This window comes from Mesoplodon bidens (genome assembly GCF_964165515.1).
Source record: "Mesoplodon bidens genome assembly, chromosome: 2".
In the NCBI taxonomy this organism is placed as follows: domain Eukaryota; kingdom Metazoa; phylum Chordata; class Mammalia; order Artiodactyla; family Ziphiidae; genus Mesoplodon; species Mesoplodon bidens.
The window spans coordinates 163,377,714-163,400,544 of NC_138177.1; the positions used below are offsets into that span (position 1 = coordinate 163,377,714).

The 22,831-nt window shown below is 50.5% G+C and overlaps 1 pseudogene across 1 annotated transcript in view; it reads left to right on the forward strand.

Moving 5' to 3' along the window:
• The first annotated feature begins 14,065 nt into the window (after positions 1–14,065).
• The window catches only part of LOC308605450 (WASH complex subunit 3-like), a 60,520-nt pseudogene continuing 51,754 nt past the window's right edge, over positions 14,066–22,831 (forward strand). Inside the window, exons 1-2 of the transcript in view lie at positions 14,066–14,078; positions 14,327–14,544. The product of the transcript in view is annotated as a WASH complex subunit 3-like (transcript). The remainder of the gene's footprint in view (positions 14,079–14,326; positions 14,545–22,831) is intronic.

The following is a 22,831-nucleotide window of genomic DNA, read 5'->3' on the forward strand; positions in this document are numbered from 1 at the left end:
GGTGGAGCGGCATCCCAGGCCAAGATGGAGGCAGCCCCCAGGTAGGGGGTGGTGGGCAGGGAGGAGCAGGAATTCCTGGGAACATTCTTTCACTTGGTTTCTGTCCCAGGCGCTACTGAATGGGAGTGAGGAAGACAGTGTCCTTGCCCGTCTGCTCTGGGACGACAATGGTCTCACAAGAGCTCTGATGAGGCCTTTAGACCATATTCCATCAGCCAAGCAGCCACACTAGACCCAATTCCCCAAAAGTGTCTTATAAGCCTGAGAACTTCATTGCCCACAGACCTTGTGAAGGTAAGAATCCCCCCATTAGGTCCACAATTGTTTCCCGTCCAGTTTCTGCCCCCGAAGCACATGTTGAGAGCCCATTTCCCCATCGTGAGCCCAGAGAAACAAAGCACCACACACACGGCCTGAAAATACACATCAGTTCAGCTTTGTGGGCTATTCTCTGCACGCAGGTAGAGAAGCCATATGCCTGTGTATCGCGCAGGGGAGACATATCAGTTCCTTTCACAGGCCAGCTTTCCAGACCAGACCCTGGACACTGAGTCAGTGATTCTTTTAAATCTCAAGTCCCCTCTCCCTTCTGCCCACCCTTGCTCCGTTCCTTTGACAGATGTTTATTGATGCCAATTATGTGCAAACACTGAAGTAGACGCCAGGCTATGGGGATGAGTGAGACAGACTCCAGCACTTGGTGGACAGCCTGTCTTGGTACGAGCGCCAATAGGAGGAAACCCAGCGGTGACAATATTCATTTACTTATGCAACACATTTGTTGAGCACCTGTTAGGTGACAGCCTGTAAAATAGGGGAATTGTCAGTAAGCAGAACCACATGGTCCCTGCCCCCTGGAGCTCACAGTCTAGAGGGGGAGACAGACATTAATCTATAATCACACAATTAAAGGTATAGTGATGGGGCTACAAAGGAGAGGCTCTTGGGGGGCTTTGAGATCATACAACTAGGCTGGAGAGTCAAGGGAGACTGGAGAATGCTTTTGTGAGGACAAGATGCCTGAGCTGGGGTCTGAAGAATGAACAGGAATTACCTGTCACAGGAACAGCACGTGTAAAGGCACTGTGGCTGGAGGGCTCTCAGGGACCAGAAAGAGCTCTAAGACCTACATGGTTGAAGGACAGGGAGTTGGTGGGGGAGGGAGGCTGGAGAAGGAGGCACAGACCAGACCGTGTGTGGCCTCAAATTCCACATTAAGGATCTAAGTCTTCATCCTAAGAACAGTAGAGGCATTTGGAGTGTTTTAAGTGGTGATGCCATAAAGGAGAGTTTGGGTTAAATTTATTCATCCGCTCACTCATCCATTTAACAAATACAATCTTGAAATGAGTCCCTGGACACCCTCTGCCCTGGCCTCTGTCTACTTTCTTCCTGTGGTCACACTGATCTGATTCATGCCTTAACACTCAGCTCAGGTGTGTTTTCCTCCAGGAAGCCCACCTGGTCTCCAGGATGAGTCTCCCCTCCTTTGTGCTTCCACAGCACCCTGGGAGCATCCCTGCTCTGTCACTGCTGAGTTATGAGCCAGGCCCTCAGCAGTCCCTCCTAGGAAGAGAGACTCAGGAGGGGAACAGGGGAGGAGTGTCAAATCTTAATGTCCTGTGACGCTGCTGCAGGACACACAGCAGGATGGCAGTACTGGAAGGAAGGAAGGAAGGAAGGAAGGAAGGAAGGAAGGAGGGAGGGAGGGAGGGAGGGAGGAAGGGGGGAGGGAAGAAGACACAAAGGGACTTGTGGGATAAGCACAGGGTGAGGACGGGAGGCAGAGGAGAAAATTGGAAATTAATGGGTTGTGAGAAGTGAGAAAAGCAGAAAAGATGAAATATTTAAAATGGTCACACTTTGACCTGTAACATTTTGCTTAATCAAGTACAAATTACGCTGTGCCTCAGGTGGATATGAGAACCAGTCAGAATTTGCATCTCAGAAGAACTTTCTGCAGTGAAACATTTTTTATGAGGGTCATTTCACGCCAAGCTGGCTACATCCGCGATGTCAGAGGCAGAGGTAATCCCAGTCCCTCAGCCTGCAAAACAGCAGAGGCCTTGACAAGAGGCTGGGTTCCAGCGTTTGGTCCCATCCCGCCAAGGAAGTAGGTTTGGGCTGATGCCCCAGGAAGCAGAGGGACCCCTGCCGCGCCCTCCTCACGGCCCTGTGCACAAGGCCGTGATCTCCTGAGACCTCCTCCCCTCGAGGCCCACCCTACCCATCTAAGTGTGAGGGCTGAGCCAGGGCTGGCCCCGAGGTCCCAGGAGCCGCCTCCCAGCTTTTTCCCCAGCGTGTCACACCCAAGGCCAACCAGAGGGTCCCTTGCTGAGGCATCCTGGTGGATTTGGAGCCCTCCATACCTGGATTAATCTTGGCTGTCCTGACTGCCAGCTGTCAGCTTCCTTGTCTATAAAGCAGGAATATTTCATTCATTCACCAAGTATTAATTAGATGCCTGGAGTGTACTAGGCAGCGTCCTAGGTGCAGGTACAGAGCAAGGGGGACAGACAGGGTCCCTGCTTCCATGGTATTCATCTAGTGGGCAATCCTCCTGTGTCCTAGACTTGTGGGGATCAGGGTGAGGCACGTGGGGCCCAGGACACAGGGTCTGTGCTCTGTCAGAGCCTGGGAACCATCTGTAGGATGAAGGTCAAGAGCAGAGAGACACCTGCGGCTCCAAGGGTTCCAAGGCACTGACTCACCTCCTCTCCCTCACTCCGCGCCCCAGCCCCTTGGGTTGTTGCTGCTTCTCCATAGGCATGAGGAAACCAAGGCTCAGAGAGGTCATGTGCATTGCCCAAGGGCACACAGCTAACTTGGGAGGGTCCAGGTCAGATCCCAGCCCCATGCTCTTCCCATGACCCTGGGTTGTGCTTCTGACACCAAAGACGCCTTCTGCAACCCTTGGGGTCATATCTCTGTGGGTCAGAGGAGCCTCTCAGGCCATTTCACAGGACCCTGGCACTCAGACAAGCCAGGCCACCAAGCTTGTCTTCCTCCCTGGCCCTGACCCCTCCCGGCTCCATGATGGCGGGTTGATCCTGACCAGGCCCTTCCTGGCTGTGTGACTTGGTCCCTCCACTCTACCTCCCTGGGGCCACAGTCCCTCTCCTGTAAAATGGGCACTAACAGTCCCCAGCCCCCTGAGGTTGTTGTGAGAATGGAGTGAAGAAATTGGCATAAAGCTGGGGTCACACAGCAGCATAGTGGGGCTGCACCTGCTGTTCTCTCTGTAGGAAGCTCCTCCCACCCAGCCGCTCCCCCCCTCCTCAGGCGCTTCCCAATGCCCCCACACGGCCTCCCCAGATCTGGCATTTGATGTCTTATCACCCTATTTCCTTCACAACAATCTCCAGGCTAGTTGACAATTTTATTTGTTTATTTAATCTTTCTTCTGGCTGTTTTCCCAACTGCTTCTGAGACCTGCTGATCTCATTCACCACTGTGTCTGGTGCTCAGTACAGAGACTGGCACCCAGAGGAGCTTGATAAGTACTAGTTGGGTGAAGGGCTAGATGAAGAGTGTGACTGGGTTGTATCAGTCAAAATGGATGAAGTAACAAATAGCCCCAATTCCCGGTGGGGTCACTCGGTAAGAGACGGTTTCTCTTCTGTGCAAAGTCCAAGGACAGGTGCCTGGTTCTCTCTGGGTAGATGCATTTCCCAGCAGTGATGGGGGATCCAGTCCTCCCATCTGAGAGGCCACTACCTTCTCACAGGGCCTCTGAGCTCTGGAAAGGGAGGCAGGGGAGAGGAAGACTCCCTGACCACTCATATTCTCTCTGGTTTTCCGGTCTTCTCAGTTTGCCACAAAGGCTGACCCACCCACAGCTGGCTGTGCTGAGGGTTCCACACTTAAAGCAGCTCAACCTGGGTTAGGATCCTGGCTCTGCTCTTCTGTGGCCTTAGAAAGCCCATGTGATCTGACTTCTGTCCACTGAACTGCTGTGACTTATCTTCCTGTTCTCTCTGCCTGGAGCACTTTTTTACTCTCTCTTTGCCCAGCATCAATCCTCCACCTCCTTTCATCTCAGCTTAAAATTTCCTCTGGGAAAACTTTTCAGACTCTCCCCCAACCCCAGCTGATGTTCATTTCCCCTGGTCCCTGAGCCCCATCAGCAGGAATCGTCCCATATCGTCCTCATTTGTTTCCATGTCTGCCTCCCGCGTTTGGCTTCCCCAGTGCAGGGCTGACTCTGAGTCACAACCACATCCCCAGTGCCAGTCAGATGCCCCATCAAAGGGGAAGGAACAGAAGAATGAGCCAAGGAAATTCTCCCAGCCTCAGTGTCCGCATCTGAAAAATGGGATTAATAACTCCTCGCTCACAGGATGACTTCAAGGATCTGACGCTATCGTGGGAATAAGGTAGGTTGTTTGCAGAGATGTCTGTGATTATTCCCCATGCCTGCCTCTGTATCCTGGTCCCCTGCAATGTGACATTCCATGTGACTTGACATCTCCTCCCATTGAGATGTGGAGTCTTTTTTCCCATCCCTTAAATCCAGCCCGATCTTACGACTTGGTCTGGACAAGAGAATGTACAGAAACAGTTTTGTGCCACTTCCGCACGTAGACCTCAAGAGACGGCCTACTTCTCCCTCTGTATCCTGTGACTTCCACTGAGGAAGGACAGGCTCAGCCGCATGGGCCAGAGCCACATCAGTCCATCACCAACAGCAGAGGCTCCAGGCTCAGGAGACAGCCCCCCCCGCCAAACCAGCAAACCACCCCTACATTGACTGCTCACTGACTGTACACAGACAAGCTAGGTGGTCCTGGGCCAGCTAGGCTCAGCAGATCCCCAGACTCGGGCAAAACCGGCTCTTCTTGTTTGAGGCCTCTCCACGTTGGAGAGGTGTTTCCCATAACAGCTCAGTGGTCCAAGGGGCATGATGCCTCAACGTGATTGCCTTTCTGCGAGTGTCACTCCCTTCACTCATTCCCACAAGAGGCAACAAGAAAAAATCAATCACAAGTGTTCCAGCGCATTGCCTGTAATAGAATGGGAATGGAGTTATGAGTTTGGTCTGTGTGGAATCGCTGCCATCTCAGGATGGATGAGGGCTGAGAGATTTCCCTGCACTCCAAATACCAGGGAGTCAGAGGAGGTGGGGATGAAGCCCCCTCTCTGTGCAGAGACACTCTGAGAAGATAAAAGAAACCTGACTTGTCAGTTGCATTCATGACATTGGCAGCAGGGGAAGATGCATTTTTAACAATTCAACCTTGCAGACTCTCACAATTTATCTCAATAAATGCCAGGGTGTCTCTTTTTCTTGCCCTGTTCTCTCACTATGAAATATTCAGGGAGTAGTGCAGTGAGACGATGAAGGGTTGACAGGCAGGAAAAACTCATATTTAGATGTTTTGATAAAGTGCCAGCAGCCGTGCTCCGTGCTGAGCTGAGACAGGCCCGGCAGAGCTGAGCGAGGCCGGAGTGGGTGGAGATGGGGGAGGGAAGGAGACAGACATCTAAGGCCGCCCACCCTTAGCTCTGGTGCAAGGGTCCCCTGCCCTGAGTCCCACTTTGGACAGCCCTGCTCCAGCCATGCTCTGGCTGAGGATCGGCCCACAGCTCCACAGGCACATAGGGATTCCGCAGGGCCCAGAAGATGTGCCCACCCAGAGCCTGCACCTCCCCTCCTATACCATGCTCTGTCTGTCCAGGCTCCTGGAGTTCCCATCCCAAATGCCCCAGAACACTTTACATCCTGTGCTGGCCTCTCCCCAGACCCTTCCCCCAAGAGCAGCCCACAATGCCTATGTGAGCACCTCTAGCCCACGAGGGGCCAAGGAGTGGACAGGATGGATGGTTCTTGGACTTGCAGGCCACGGCATCCCATGCAAGTCAGGCCTCACTGGTTGAGGACAGAGCAGGGGGTGGGCAGAGGAGGGAGGCCGGGATGCGGTCCCCATACATACTCTAGCCCTAAGTGACAGGGTGGAGCCCTTTCCACCCTCCCTGACAACATTCTCCTGCACTGCGGGTGGGTGGCATGACTCCTATCTTGCATCAATAGATGGAGAAAGTGGGGTTCAATATGCAAAGCACCAGCTGAGCCCACACTCAGCTGGAAGGGGGCAGAGCCACCATTAGAAGCCCCTCTGTCTACACCTGGGCCTAGTGGGTGGTGGGGGGACTCTTCAGCACAGGGTTTGGAACACGAACGTACACCAGACTGCCTGAGTGTGCATCCCGTCTCTTCCCCTGGCTGAAGGTGACCTCACACAATTACTTACCCTCTTGGTGCCTTGGTCTCCTCACCTGTACCTTACATAAAGATTCAGGCTCACAGTCCGCCTTAGGCACCTCAGCTGTTATAACAAAATGCCATAGACTGGGTGGCTTAGATCCCAGATATCTATTTCTCACAGTTCTGGAGGCTAGGAAGTCCAAGTTCAAGGTGCATGCAGATTAGATTCTTGGTGAGGGCTCACTACCGGGCTTGCAGATGGCCACCCTCTGGCTGTGAACGCACATGACCTCTTCTTTGTGTGAACAAGGGGAGAGAGCTCTGCTTGCTCTTCCTCTTCTTATAAGGGCACTAATCCCATTATGGGGTTTCTACCTTATGACCTCACCTGAACTTAATTCTTTCCCAAAGACCCCATCTCCTAATACCATCACACTGGGGGTTAAGACCTCAACATATGAATTTGGGGGAGACACAAACATTCAGTCCATAACATAATCCCTTACCTAAAATTCTCAAATCCCCAAAGTTCCCAGAAGAGAGAGTTGGATTTTTCCCTTAACTTTGGTGTCAAAACTAATTTGATGGCAAAACTTGACTGAAACTAACATGAGGTTAGTTATAGTCTGTATTTAAACCATCGGACACTGAGCACAGATCTCCAGGTTTGATCACTGGGGTCTGCCCTGGGTAGGGTAGGGATTATGGGCCCACAGGCGCTACCTCAGAGGTTGTTGTGAGGCTTACAAGATAAATGATGCAGTTTCTGCGACAAACAAATTGGGAGGAAAAATGAAGAGCACATAAAGGAGAAACTATTGATGAAAAAACTATTGAGAAACTATTGACGAAACTATTGATGAAAAGAGACATAAAGGGCTTATCAACCAATCACCGTGTCAACTTTATTTGAATCCTGAGTCAAACAAACAAACTACAAAACAAAGAGAAAAAGGAAAAAAATAATGAGACCTTTGGAAAAATTGAATATTGTCTGGACATTTCATGGAATTAAGGATTTATAGTTCATTTGGATAAGTATAATAATAGTATATTGGTTATGTTAAAAAATTAAAATAAAGCCAACTTGGGTGGAAAAATACCTTTGTGTCCCTAAGACTACAAATGAATTGAAACCACCACCTGTGTGTCAATCTTCAGCTGGTAGGGACCACGATTTTGTTTCTCTTTCCACATGTGACAAATAGGCTGACTGGCTCTGGGTAAGAACTCAAAGACTGTTTGCTCAGTGATGGTTCAGTGAGAATCAGCGACTCCCCTGCAGGACACTCCACACAATGGGAGACTGGGGTCTGGGATCTGGTGACCAGGACTCTGCCAGCTCAGTGCCCCCCAGCCAGGGGTGGCTCCACCATCAAAAGACCTAGTGGCTTCAGGAGCTATGAGAGACACACTGATGACAATCAAAGTTTGAGACATTAAAAAATGCACACTAGGGAGTCCCCTGGTGGCGTAGTGGTTAGGATTCCGGGCTTTCACTGCCATGGCCCAGGTTCAGTCCCTGGTTGGGGAACTGAGATCCCTCAAGCTTCGCCCCATGGCCAAAAAAAAAAGTAAAAATAAAAAACTGTACACTAAACAGTGTTGCCTAAGGACTCCTCAGGGTGTAAAAAGGGCAAAGCTGGCCACAATGGTCGGCAGCCCCTCCCATTAGCAGGTGGAGTCTATACCCCCCCGCCTGGCCTTGCCACTCGCTTTGATCCACAGAATGCAACAGAACTGGCATCGTGCAGGTGTAGGAAAGTGGCAAGCAGCCTAGTCTAGAAAAGATGGCCAGCAAATTGTTAGGGGAGGTGGGAAAGACAGAGGGGAAACGCCTGCAGCAGGTTTGAGCCATGACCGCCCTTGTTATATAGTCACAGAGCGATGGACAGTAACTTAGGAGATGGCGGGTGTTTCTGACAAACCCTCAGACCTCGGCGAAATGATTTCCAGGCAGAACAGTGAAAGCGTCTGTTGGCGTCTCATCTGTGATGAAGCTTGTGGAGGCAGAGATGGGCTGAAGTGAGACTGTCCCATTTGCAGGCCAAAGTTCGAGAAAATAGAGTTGCGAGGCCTTGCTGGATGGGAAAATGAAACGGATTCTTATCCTCGGTCTCCCCAACCTGTAGACAATTTTCAGTGAAACCAGGCCTGCTGCCGAAGACTAAATCTAGGCTGAGGCTGTAAGATTTTTCAAGACTGAAGATTTAAGGCAGTAACTCCAAGACCCTCTCAGCTAGAGAAAAGATTTTCTAAGAAGCTCAAGGATACGATCCTAAAGCAGGATGCAGCCTTTGTACAGAGAGGCATGTCTTGAAGACAATCTTTTGTGGGCCTCTTGCTGGATGGAGTAGGGTGTAATTGGATGCTTGGAAAACCCAAAAAGTTAAGAGTGTGTTGTACCAGCAAAAGGGATTCCAATTTGGACCAAAGGAGCTGGGCCTCTGACGCTCTGAGGGCAGGAAGTGGGCTGAGAAAGACACTTGGCTGCAAACACAGGCTGCTTCTTACTGAAAAGAAGAACCTAGAGGCTGAAGGCAGCAGCATGATGCTAAGTCAACACCTTGGGAAACAACATCCTAGGAAACCACTCCCAGGGGCAGACAGGGCCCAGTCGAGGACCATCCCTGATTCTGCAGAACCAGATAATATTTGCCCACCAGGATGTTAGGATTGCATGAACTCTGTTCTTCCCCTCTTCTGATGGGAGGGTTCATTACATTTATCCCATCTGTGCCTCACAGTTCTTTGATTGGTGTGTGGAGAGGGGAGAAGGTGAAATAACCCATCATTTGAGCTTCTGGGTCTTTTGATAAAGAGAATCTTCCTCAGAGAGCCTCAGACACATACAGACCTGGTTTGATCATGAGATCCAGGGCATCCTCGTTTATGCTATAATTGGATGAGATTTGGGGCGGGGGGGGGTCCCTGCGGGGGAGAATATTTCGCATGTGGGAATTGTATAATTAATTATGGCCAGAGGGAGGATAGTGCCAGAGAGAAAGAAAGAAAAAAAAAAAGGCCACAGTGCTTGCAACTGTTCACACCAATAGAGGAGGTTTAGTACTGCATCCCCTCTGCCAGTGTGAAGCAGTTTGTCACATTATTTTCCTTCCCAGCCTTTTCTCTGAAGGCATGACTGGCGTTAACTCATTTTATCCTCACAGCATCGCATGACGATGGGGATCATCATTGTTCCCATTTCACAGATGAGGAAGCTGAAGGACAAGAGATGGAGTGAGTTCCCCCAGGCCACATACTTGGTAAATAATTATCAGGCCAAGACCCATGCCCAGACAGGCTGCCCTGTAGCCTGCACACCACCACCTCCTGCCACTCCACCCAGCACTTCCTGACCCCGCTGTCCTGAATGGGTCGCACGTGGGCAGAGATACTGCTCCCCCGCGTCTAGGGCTTGGGGCAGCCAGATGTCCCAGCTCACAGTTCTGGCACAGGGAGGGTGTTGTCCCCTAGGGTGCCGGGCCAAGGCTGCCATTTTCCAGGCTGGCCCTGATGGTGGAGTTTTAAGGCTGCCAAGAACAGCCCTGCTCTGGGCTGCGTGTCCTCTTACAGCCAGCACTTAAGGAAGGCGATCATTGATCCTTGCTGTTAGTGTGGCTGGAGATGTTATTGTGATCACAGCCATGGGCTGCATGCCTCTCAGGACATCTACACGGGCACTTCCAGGGAAACGCTCACCTTATGGGAGGATTCAGGACTCAGCCACACGTCCCTGCTGGATCTCCCGGCTAGAGAAGTGGCCCAGGCCCTGTCTGAGACTTTTAATCCAGACCAGAGGAGGTCCTGCAGCCTGCTCTGTGCCCAAGGCTCCCCTGGGCCTTCAAGGGCTGAGACATCCTTCTTGTTATCACAAAAGGTCTGGCTCTGACCCCATTAGGAGCAAATACATGAGAGAAGGGGGCATCAGTTATGACAACTTGACAAAAGGAGGTCATCACACACACACCCGATTCCTTCATCACTTACCTGGGCCCCCCACCAGGGACACTGACTCCCCCCAACATCCTCTGTTCTTAGGTCCCCAGGGGAGGCCACCTTCAGGCCCACATCCCTGTGAGCTCCATGCTCTGAGCTGGGGGGTGAAAGGAGGGCAAAGACAAAGGGTCCCCATGCCCCTGACTCAGAGCAGACCAGGCGGCCTCCATATGGGAGTGGGCTCTGTGCTTTAGTAACTTCTTATAAAGCCAAACAGCCTGTGGTAGAAACACGGGTATCATCTCTAATTTCTCTGATGCTTGAGGCCTCTGCATGTTTAGAGAAACAACATAAGAATATGGCTCCTGTCTTGTGTTCATGGGGAATTATGCTCCCCCTGGGACCCTGGGCATGTTGCCCATGTTTATTTTCAAACCAGAGGGATCTCAGCTGTTATGAGGGGGAGGAGGCTGCCATCAGAGGACAGCTGGATGGACCTGGGCTGCTGAGGGGTCAGGACCAGGAATTTCTTTAGACTACGGGAGTTGCCCAGCAGGTAAGGTGACCAACCCTCCCAGTTTATCTGGTACTACGGAGGGGTTTTCCTGGGACCTGGGACTCTGAGTGCTAAAATCAGAACCTGGGCTAAAATCCTGGGCATGCAGGGATGGCAGGCCACCCTACAGGCAGGGACAAAAGCCCAGGTCAGGGTCACATCAGTCAAGACTGGGAGGCTGAGTGGGTGGGTGTGGTTTGAACTCTAGGATGGGAAGTCATAGGACGAGCTTGATGATAAGAAGCTAGCGTTTCCTGGTTCTATCCTCAGCACTTTGTATTTATGTACACATGCAATCCTCTTAATATCCTTCGAAGCATTATTGTTCCCACATAGCATGTCAGGAAATGGAGGCACAGAAAGGCCTGGTGTGTCCCACGGCTGATGAAGGGCACAAATGGGATTTGTGTCTTAGAGCCCACTCTCACAGCCACAGTGATAAACCCCAGACTCTCCAGCCAGACACAGAAGGCCCAGCCTAATCCAGCCATCCTCTCATGCATCAGTTAGCTTTCACTGCGTAACAAACCATCCCAAAAGGTAGCAGCTTAAAACAACAAATGTTGATTATCTCTCATGATTCTGTGGGTTGGTTGAATGGTTCTTTCTGTCCAAACAGGCTTGACTGGGGCTGAATTGTCTCTCATGCTGGCCTCACTCATCTGTCTTGGTCTCAGCTGGGACAGCTGGGAAGACTCTGATGGCTGGGACCACTCTCCACGTGGTCTCTCCTCCGAGGGGCCAGCCCAGGCTTATCCACATGGTGGTGACCACAGGATTCCCAGTAGCAGGACAGGACTAGCCCACATGCACAAGGCTTTTCAAGCCTCTGCCTGTGTGTGCTGATGCCCCTACGCCCAGCTTCTGGGTGAAGGGAATCAGGAGCAGCAACAACAGAAAAGAGGGCCTGAGTTCAGAGGTGCAGGAATTTATGGGAACTTACCCACCACACCCCGTCTCCAGCTTCACCTCTCTCTAGCCCTCTCCCCCAGTCAGCTGCTATGGCTCCGTAATGCACCCACCTTCTCTCTTACCCACCGCATGCACCACAAACGCTGCCCCTCCACAGGGAATACCTCTCCCTTGACTTCACCTGGACAGCTCTTTTATATTCAAAACTCAGATCAGGGATCACCTCCCCTGGGAAACCTTCCCTGACCATTGCCCCAGAGACCCAGCAGACTGGTTAGGGCCTCCCCTGCTCTTCCCTGCATCCCTTCTCATCATCTCACAGCACTTATCACCTAGTTGTGTGTGTCCTTCCCCGCCAGCCCCCAGGGAGGCCAGGAGTCCTTCAGTAAATGTTCCAGGGAGGAAAGGAGGGGCTGAGCCTAAGGTGAAAAGGCCAGGATAACCAGGGGATGGACGCCAGGCCAGTGAGCAGGCAGTGCCAGGCCCAAGCCCAGCTGTGAGAAGGCCAAAGAGTCTGAAGCCAACGAGCCAGCTTTGAAGCCTGAAGCCAAAGAGTCTCCTGACATATCTGTTGCTCAGAGAGCCTGACATCCGCATCATAGATGGACCTGACCTGACAGTGTATCTGAACTACACACCTGGCTGGGGTCAGGGAGTGGGGACGTGGGGGGAGCTCTTTGGGGAAATTTCCAGTATTTATTGAATGTGGAAATGATCAGGCACTGAGAATACAATAGGGAACAAGATACACAGACCCTGGCAGGGAAGTAAATATTTCTTAGTCAATTACAGTAAAATGAATTACCCCAGCAGGGTATGGAGAGGGGAGAGCACCTGAGATGATGACAGGGCTTGACCTGGTCCTGGGTGAAATCATGGAGGCTTCCCTGAGGAGGTGATATTTGAGCTGAGACGGCATTTGTAGATGAGGAGAGAGGAGGGGAAGTGTTGAGCACGGAAGTGAGTGTGTCCCATTCTGAGGTGGGAGAGGGATGAGTACGTCTGAGGGATGGAAGGAAGATGACCACCTGGGCTGCTAAACAGAGAAGGGGTCTTCCTGGAGGGTCTGGGGCTCAGGGGGAGAGCAGCAGTTCTCAGCCATCAGGGAGCAAAGCAGGAGCAGTTCCTGGGGGCTCAGTGCTCCCGAAATCAACTACAGTAGGGCAATAGGAAATGTGTCTTCAGTGCCTGCCATGAGCCAGGATGGAAACGTGTACTTTTGCTCATTTCACTCTCAGCAGCCCCATGTGGTAGGTAGTTATTGCTCCATTTAACAGAAGAGGCCTGCAGGAGCTGAGTGGTTTGCTCTGGGTCATACAGCTCTGTGAAGCTGGACTCCATAATCAGATGGTGCTACAACAGAGGCTGGGCTCTAACTCACTGCCTTGAAATCAGAGGGTTAGTCCACAAACACTAAATAATCAGCTACATGTGCTCTCCGCACTGAGGGCTTGCAGGGAAGAGTCAGGACACTGTCTTTGCCCTGGGGAGTGAGGGGAGGCTAAGGTTCTAACCTGGACAAAGACGTAAACAGCAAAGGTCAGCGATGTGAGCTATGATGAGAGGAAAGCAAGGAAAAGTGACAGGTGGGGTGGAGCATGGGGACAAGATTGGATGGGTGGTTAGATGGCCCCTGGGAGGAAGTGACACTTGTGCTGAGACCTCAATGCCATGAAAGGGTTAAGAGGAAGAGCCCCCTAGGCCAAGGAAACAGGGGGCGCAAAGCCCCTGAGGCAAGAATGAGTTCAATGTACTTGAGAAGCTGAACAAAGGTCAGTGCGGTGGAAACAGGGTGAGTGAGGGGCAGAGGGCAGAAGACAAGGCCCAGGGGGCAGGCAGGGCAGATCTGCTTGGGCCTCGGGGGCCACATGTGCTGCTGTCCCCTGTGTGCCCTCCAGATTCACCCTCACCCACCTCCCCTGCTCTGTGCCCAGGAGACTGACCTGCAGGGGCCGCACCAACAGGGCCCTGCTCCCTCCTGGGGACCCATTTTCTGTTGGGTCCTGGAGGCCAGGGGCAGGAGGAGAGAGGTCAGGTGTTGGTTCCCCAGGTTCTCCGGTTGACCACGCTTGGCAGTGGCTGCATCTCTCTCCTGTGACCCCAGCTCCATCGGACGGCCCCTCTCCCATGGCTGCAGCTGTCTCTGGGGTCTGGTAAGCGCCCCCTCCTTTGGTCCCTTCTGGACTGGGATGGACACAGCTCCCCACTGTCGCTCGCCTGCAGGTGCCTCACCAGCCCCTTCTGGTTTCCTGTCTCTTGCGCTCACCTTGATGATCATCCGTCCATCGAACGCCCTGCGATTGCTCCCTCTCCTGAACCGTCTGTTTCTGCCAGCAGCTTTACTCTTACTCCGAGATGAGCAGTTTGGATTTCATTCTAAGATACTAGAAGTTTTAAATGTGGGCAGGACTTAATTTTTGATTCAGCATTTTGCTACAATCTCCCTACCTGCCATGGGGAAGGATGGTAAGTGAGGCTGGAAGAGATGGGGGACCCCCTCGGGGTGACTGCAGGGTCCAGGAGAGTCTGATGGGGTTTATTCCAAGGTGGAGGTAGTGGACACAGGGCCCAGGTCAGGCGGGACAACAGTACTGGGTCCCGAGACCCTAAATGAACCCCATAATCTTCACCCTCACCCTTCACCCTCTTTGTTGCCCCTCCCCCATGGGTGTGGGGATAGGGCACAGGGCAGCCAGGCCTGTCTCACGCCTCAGGTCCGGCTCTCTACTCCCAGCAGCACCAGGCAGGTGCTGGGCGACCTGGGGTGGCTGAGAGGTCGAGATTCGCAGCTGTCACGGTGACCCTGGACCTTGAGAAGGAGTGTGTTGGCAGGAGGGAGCAAGAACCATGGGCACGGACCCTGGGCCCCCAGGCACCCCTGGGAGCAGGGCGCTCACCTGGAGATCCGGGAATAGAGACGCTGGGTGCCTGCGTGAGTGCTGGGCGGCGGCGGCAGCTCTGGCCCTGCAGCCTGTCAGCACCGGGAATAATTAGAATCCTGAAAAAGCCCTCATTAGTTCTCCCAGGGCCGAGGCACCCTTTGGAAAAAGGGATGTTTCCTGCCAGATCATCCCCTGAAAGTGTGTTTGTCACAGGCTACTGCGTAAATCCGTGTTTGGCCCATTTGAAAAGAAGTGATTTATCCACTTGACCAGCCTTAAGGTTCCTTCTCCAAACCCTCAAAATGCGGCTGTGATTAGGAGCCATGAAGCATGACAGGGCGAGGCTGGTGAAGTCACCCGCTGGGCTCTGAGCCCCTCTTCCTCGTGCTGCACAGGAGAGCCGGAGGGGAGGGGACGGCATCGTGCTGCTCAGGAGCTGGGACACTTCAGGACGCAGGTCAGTCCTCAAGGAGACAACCTGGGATGCTGGATAAAGGCCCAATGTCAGGTCCGCTCATGCCAACTGGCTTATTGAGGCCCTACTATGTGCCGGCCCAGTTGGGGGTGAGGGTGCAGCAGCGAACAGACAAGGTCCCTGCCCCCAGGATCTGACGTCTGGAGTGGGGAGGCAGGAAGGAACAGGTAGACCGTCATCCACAAGGGTATCCCAGGTGGGAAGAGGTGCTGGAGGAAAGTAAACAGGATGAAGTTATAATGTCTGGCTCTGGGGCTGGGGATGGACAGTGACAACCTTGTACTGTGAGGACAAGGAAAGCCTCTCTGAAAAGGGGACCTTTGAGCAGAGACAGATATGGGGAGAGGGGAAGAAGAGGTGGGGAAAGGGGCTCACCCCGAGACCTACACTGTAATGCTCTCTGCCCTCCCCTTCCCCTGATTCTCCTCCTCATCCCTCAGGGCTCAGCTGAAATGTCCCTTCCCCCAGGAGGCCCTCCCTGACTGGCCTGGCTGCGTGGGGGTATTATTCACAGTCTTGACTCTTGCCCTTTTCTGCGACATTCAAGGTCAGTGTCTTGTTCAACTTTGTTTCCTGCTGGACACTAATACTCATGAGGGGAGACAGGGTCTGGCACAGCAGCCATCCCAGCACCCAGCACAGTCCTGTCCACATGGGCACTCGGTAAATGTTTGTTGAATGAATGAGTGAATGAATCCATCCAGTCCCACACGGTTTTCTCCTGCCCACTCCTAAATCCTCCTTTATTAATTACTGTTCTTAGGAAGTCGCAGGCTGATGTCATGCCATCGCTCTGAGATACTGAGCTGTTGGGAAGTCCTTGCGGTAGGCAGATTTTTACAGGGTACCGGTGATCCCCACTTCCTGGTAGTCACACTTTTGGATAATGCACTCCCCTTGAGTGTGGGCTACGCTCATTGCTTCACTTTTGTCAGATAGAATACGCCAGACAAGATGGGAATTATTTCTAATTTTTGATTTGGACGGTTCTTCCTCACTCTCTCTTGGGTTACTAGTCTTGGGTGTAGCCAGCTGCCACGTCGTAAGGAAGCTCAGCGGAGAGGTGCATGTGAGTGAGCTTCGAAGCAAATCTGCCGAGGCCTGCCCAGAGCCACAGGAGTGAGCTGGAAGCAAATCTCCCCTACTCAGCTGTGAGATGGATGCAGCCCTGGCTGATGCCTCAATTGCAGCCATGTGGGAGATCTTGAGCTAGAGGCCTCCAGCTTGGCTGTGCCCAAACCCTTGACCCACAGAAACTACAAGATAATAAATATTTGTTGTTTTGAGCTGCTAAGTTTTGAGGTCCTTGTTAGACAGCAATAGATTACTAATATACAGTCATTTGCCTGCTTAAAATTCCCTTGTGGTGCCTCATCACCTTTAAGATAATTTTCAAAATCTCTTTGAGTAGGATTGTCAACACCTTGAGGTCACAATCTTGTCCTAATCTTATATGTCTCTTCAACATGTGGCACAGAATCTGTATTATAATAGCTGTCTATTATTTGTTTGTGAGTTGAAGGAAGGATGGAAGGAAAACCAAAATTCATGTTTTTAAAAAACACCATTATGTACAGCCTTGTGGTTTGGATGGGACTGACCCTCCTGAGAAACTGAGGAGGGGCATGATTGGTCTAAGCCACTCAGGAATCCCATTCACTTTGCCATAGCAATTGTACTTAAACCAGTGCAAACCTTAAAGGTTTTGCCTAGAATTATGGGACATGGATGCTCTCCATCTTTTTGAATGGTTGGTGTCAGGACATGAAACTGAAACCTGATGTAGCCACTTTGTCACCATGAATGAAGCCAGCCCGAGGCCAAAATCAACATATGAAGAGAGCCACAGCAGAGAACACTGTAAAAAATTTTTTAATTTAAAAAATATTTTGGCACCATGATCAAACCCCTCCTGAAGCCCTACCTACCTGGAACTTTTTAGTTCTGTGAGCCAGTTAAACTCCCTCTTTGTTTTAGGAAGTTTGTGTTATGTTTCCTGCTACTAGAAACTGAAAGGATTCCATTTGATACAAATTTCTACTTTCAAAATTATCTTCCTCTTTTTCCCTATTCAGTTTAGTGAACAAGTGAGTTGCCCAGTGAGTCACTTACTCAGTGCTCTATGTGCTAGGCCCTTCTACTTGCCCTCCTATGAACACTTATCCTAAGAACATGAAAATGAAAAACAGAGAGCCCCCAACTTAAAAGGGCTCACCATCTCTATGAGAAGGAATGGCAAACAAATGACAGAGGTCAAGGCTTCATATTTTCTGATAGAGGTGTTTGGAGCATGAAAGACAGAACAATTAGTTTTTCCTGGTGGAATCAGGGAAGGTTTCCAGGAGGAGGTGACACTTCACCTAGTCTTTGGTGAGGGCTGAGAATTTCACCAGGTAGGAGAGAAGATGGGGATGGGAGACATAGGTGCAAAGGCCCAGCACTGGGGAGGTGTCTCAGGCATTGGGACAATTTATACTGTGGTTAGTACTGAGGGTCCAGGCAGGGCAGAGGCTAGAGGCAAGGCTGGAATCCCCTGGGGGTCAACAGGTCAGCATGTGACCACTAATATGTGCTAATGGGATCAGGATCTATCCAAACGGAAGGGGGGCCCATCAGAAGTGTCTGAGCAGTCAACAAGTCACGGTCTTTGAAAGGTTAGACCTTATAAAGTCAAAAGTCCCTCCTGGCTCTAAAATGCTCTGAATCAGCAAAGCCAGCAATGGATGTTGACTTTAACTGGGGCAAGTTAACAGACTTGTTTGAATTGAAGTTACACAAATAAGTTCATGAAGTCCAGGGAGTGTGGGGGGAGTAGGGGACAGGTCACAGAGATCAGAGCTGGTAGAGGAGACCCGAGCCTTAGTCACCACGGCTCCCTCACATGGGGCTCCACACACAGAAGATACAGGATCATGCTCCTGGGGCATTTCCCTCTCAGATCTCTTCACCCACCTGAGACACCAGCAGCACCCAGCTTCTGCTGGGAATTCCCACATAAACAGGGCAGCCCCCCAAGACCAGCCCCCCCCAAAACCAGTCCCAAATGAAATCAAACCCTTTTCCTTCTCTTTTAGATGATTTAGATTCAGCTTTTCCTTTTGGGAGGTGGGGGATGCTCATCTCATCAAATGGGTAGAAGCCAGTGCAGCAGTTATTAGGGGCCCTTAGAGGAAAAAAGTCAGGTCAACAAAACATCAAAGACAGTTTGGCTTCCTGGGTAACAGTGAGTCATGGAGATGGTGCCTCAATTCCCCCAGCAAAGCAGAGCTTTGAAGGTCCTCAGCAAAGAAGGTAAAGAAGAAAATGCTTCTCTTGAGTATAATCAGGAAAAGCATCCTCAAACAACCCAATGTTTGATAATAAAATATATTATCCTCTCACTGCAATCCCACTGGACAGATGAAGAAACTGAGGTCAGGTAAGCTGAGCCCTTATCTGATTCCTCCATTTGGGAGGCCTGGACACTGGCCTGTCAGACTCCAGCTGGCACTCTCTTCACCTCTCTGCTCACCTGGCAGGACTCAGGGACACATAAAATCCTGGAGTGTTTGGTCATCTGGAACCGGAAACCTTGCCAGCCATGGGATCCGGATCTGGAAGACCAGAGTTTGAATCCTGGCTCATTCCCTGCTCTGGAAAAATGGGGATAGTAGATCCAAGGTCACGGTCCTGTTGTGTAGGGTTAAAGGGCAATTGTGCATCATATGTGGAGCATGGGGTCCTGCCTCAGTGAATGCTTATTCCCTTTTTCATTTCTCCCATTTAGATGAGGAAAGAAAGCCCTGAGTATTACTGAAGACAATGTTAGCAGCTCTAAAATCCAAGCTCTAATGTAGAAGCGTCCAACATGATAAAAGTTGATTTCCCTCCCTTGCAAGGTGGAGAATTAGGTCTCACTGACAGGTGGGTGATCCCCTCCAGGGGGCAATCCTGGGCCCAGGCCCCTTCCATCCTGTGGCTCTGCATCAGTCTGGTGGAAGAGGGAGGAGTTCACGGGAGTTTCTCAAGAGCCAACTGCGGAAGCAGCACCTGTCACTGCTGCTCACATTCTATTGTCTGGAAGGCAGTCACTTGGTTCCACCTACCTGCAGAGGAGGCTGAGAGATGTAACTTTGCCATGTGCCCAGGAAGAAGAAACATATTTGGTGAACAGCTGGACAGTCTCTGTCACTCCCGGAGAGGTAAAACTATGTCCCAGGAGACCTGGCAAGTCAACAGCAGAGCCCTCCTTAGAGCCCAGGCTCCCAGGTGTGCACAGGGCCCCAGGCTCTTCCTTCCACCTGTCAATAGGAGTGTGGCAGAGTCACAGGACTGACCATGGGGACCTGAGACAAGGTCCACCTGAGAGCAGGTAAGGAAGGCTACAGGTGATCTACACATTGTCTCTCTGTTGGAAGAAATCATGGGTGGGGGACAGAGTCACAGCTCCAGGGCACTTGGCTGTGAACTTGGTCCAGGTACGGAGTTGGTCTCAGTGTCCCCTTGGGACCCCTTTTTTCATAGATTGGTACTCTTACCTTCATACCCCCACTGACCTGCCTTTCTGAGTGCTGAGTGAATAATCCTTGATCCATCTCTCTGGCTCTTTGCACACAGGGACACACTTACATCTTGCCATTCACATCTCTTGTTCCTCTCAGGGTCCTGCTCCTCTGCTAGGAAGATTTGATGTGACCAAGCCATGATACTTTGGATGATGTTGGTTCAGGGCTGCTGGACTCAACAGGAAGCCTGGGAGAGGGAAGATAATCTCATGCAGGTCACCAATTTCAAATCCCTCCCATCAGACAGATGAGAAAATGACACTCCAAGACAGGATACTTCATAAATACACATAACTCCCACCTAGAAATCCACCTCTAGGAATTTAACCCTTAGAAACAAAGGTTAGAGCTATTAGCCTGCTGAGGTCAGGTCATGGCATGGGATGCTGAACTTTAAAAATAACATTATTCCTCCACTGCTTTAAAGGTAACACACACTTATAGTGAAAAAGCATGAAGGGGAAAATTAAGATCGCTATAATTCTACTTCCTCAGATGTTCCCTGGTAGGATTTTGCTGCATTCCCTTGCACTATGCCCATCAAAATGCATACTCAAATAAACACAAGCATCTTTTTATATATACCAAAGTAGAAGCATACTTTATTTGGTTTACACTATCTTTTTCACTTAATCTCATTTTGTGAGCTTTTTCTTGCATGATTGAATATTATTTTTAAAACAGGCCTTTCCATGATTGTACCATATTCTAAAGTTGGGTGGCAAATTATCTAGACATACATTCTCCAACGTGGCAGCCCCAGCCATAGGTGGCTGCTGAGCATTTGAAACGTGACTGGCCTAAGTTAAAAAGGGTGTAAGTGAAAAATACACACCAGATTTTGAAGACTTGGTACCAAATAAAAAACTTAAAATAGCTCACTAATAATTTTTATACTGGTTACATGTTGAAATAATACTTTGGATAGATTGGGTCAAAAAATACGTTACTAAAATTAATTTCACCCGTTTCTTTTTACCTTTTTTTAACATGCCTACTAGAAAATTTTAAACTAAATGTGTGCTTACATGTGTGGTTTGCATTGCATTACACTTCAGTTGGATGGCACTGATCTGGGTAGTCCCCCACCACAGTTAGATAGTGAAGCACTTTTCAAGATTTTATTACTTTCTAAACAACAGTGTAATGAGCCATGGAGAACAGTCATAGCTGACATTTACTGAGTTTTTTTTTTTGCACTCCTGGCTCTATGCTAAGCATCTTCCATGCATGACAGTATATGAGCCTCCTGCTTCCCTTTCCAGGAGGTACTGTGTCTGTCCCCATTTACAGATGAGGAAATCAGGGCTCAGAGATGATAGGAACTTGCTCAAGGCCACATGGCAGCTAATTACTTGGTGGAGCCAAGACAGAAACACAGATCTGATTGATTCTCATGGTTTTCACTGGTAGCTCACTTCCGATTTTGCGTGTCTTTCTGATAATTGCCTTGGGACTAATTTCTAGGAATGAGAAGCATGGGTCAAGGGTTTGCACATTTTAAGGTCCCTAGGGCATATTGCTTTCTGGAATGAAGTTGTCAATTCAAACTACCAACAGCAGTCTATTAATTCTGCAAATAGCCGTGGAGTGTTTACTGTGAGCCGGGCACTGCTCTGTGTGCCTGAGGCCACAATTGCCAGGATAGACGTGCCCTTGCCCTCCTGGGGCTCACATGGCCCTGCTCCCAGGGTGGGGGAAGGGGTCAGCCACTGAAAAGGGACATTATCCGTTGCGATAGAAATGTACATTGTGAGGTGGACAAGTAAGGAGGATAGAACAGGGACTGGGGCAAGACAAGGTGGTTACGGGAGGGGGGCTCCACTTTAAGTAGGATTATCCCCAAGGGCTTCTCAGAGGAGGTGGCCTTGAGCTGAACCCTGAATAACCAGAAGGGGAAATTGGGAGAAGACATTCCAGGCAGGAGATACAGCAAACACAACATCACCACGGTGGGACAGAGCTGAGCAGTTAGAGGAACAAGGAGAAGGCAGGTGCGTCTGCAGCATGGTGAGTGCGGGGTAGGGGTCGCAGGGGGAACAGAGTGGGCAGGATCGGGAGGGCTTGCAGACCTGGAGGAGGAGTTTAAGTTTTATTCCAAGTGCAGTAAGAAGCCCTTCAAGGCAGCTGATCCATGTTTTGTGGGACCTGAAACAGAAAATTTGGGGCTTTCTTGTTAAAAGAGCCCAGAATTAGGAATCATACTTTAATATTCATTTCAAAGGAGAAAAGAAATTACAATACATCACAGATTTTTAAAAGCTGAAAATTACCCCCAAAATTACAGAATTGAGAAAAAACAGCAGGATTTTTTTTTTTTTTTTTTTTTTGCGGTACGCGGGCCTCTCACTGTTGTGGCCTCTCCCATTGCGGAGCACAGGCTCCAGATGCGCAGGCACAGCGGCCATGGCTCACGGGCCGAGGCGCTCCGCGGCATGTGGGATCTTCCTGGACCGGGATTTTCCCGGACCAGGGCACGAACCAGTGTCCCCTGCATTGGCAGGCGGACTCTCAACCACTGCGCCACCAGGGAAGCCCAGCAGGATGTTTTTGAATTAGCATCCTGACATACCTCCAGAGTACTCCTTCCCCTTATATTTTTGGTCTGCATCTTCTCAGAAGACATCTTTTATGGTGATAATTTGTGATATCATTTTCTATAGAAAGGATAGGAAAATAATTTAGCCTTTCCTCGAGCAGAGTTTGACAGAAATTATTTTTATTATTATTATTATTGATGGTTTCTGAATGTTTTATTTTCATCATCACAATTCATTATTGATGAGTTGTCCTGTAAATTTTTAGGATTGTTGTCAAACTTGGGAAAACCTCTATCAGGTTATTTCACACAGGAGCTGTGAGATTTCAGGGCCTTTTAAAGCTTCTTGAGCAGCCGTGAACCCCAATTAATCCTCGAATTAGGTTGCTTCTTAACCACATTTCTGCCCCACCCCAGGACCTAGGGAGGGGCCTGGGCGTGGAAGGCTATGAAGCTAAATCCACATGTAAACCCACCTCTAACTGGACGACGTTGGGCAGGGGAGGGACGGGAAGGGTCTAACCACCTGGATGCTATACAGAGAATGGACTATAGGGAAGAGGGGAGGCAGCTGGACCCCAGCTGGGTTGTCCAGGAGAGAGACGGTGATGCATGGACCAGGCTGATGACCATGCAGATAGGAGAAATAGACAGATTCCAGGAATGTCTTGTATGGGCTGACCTGGGGGAGAAGCCTCAAGGATAACCTGAGTGTATCAGGATGTCAGAGTGTCTATAACACCACAGTCCAGGCTAGACTGGCTGCTTGATTCTTACCT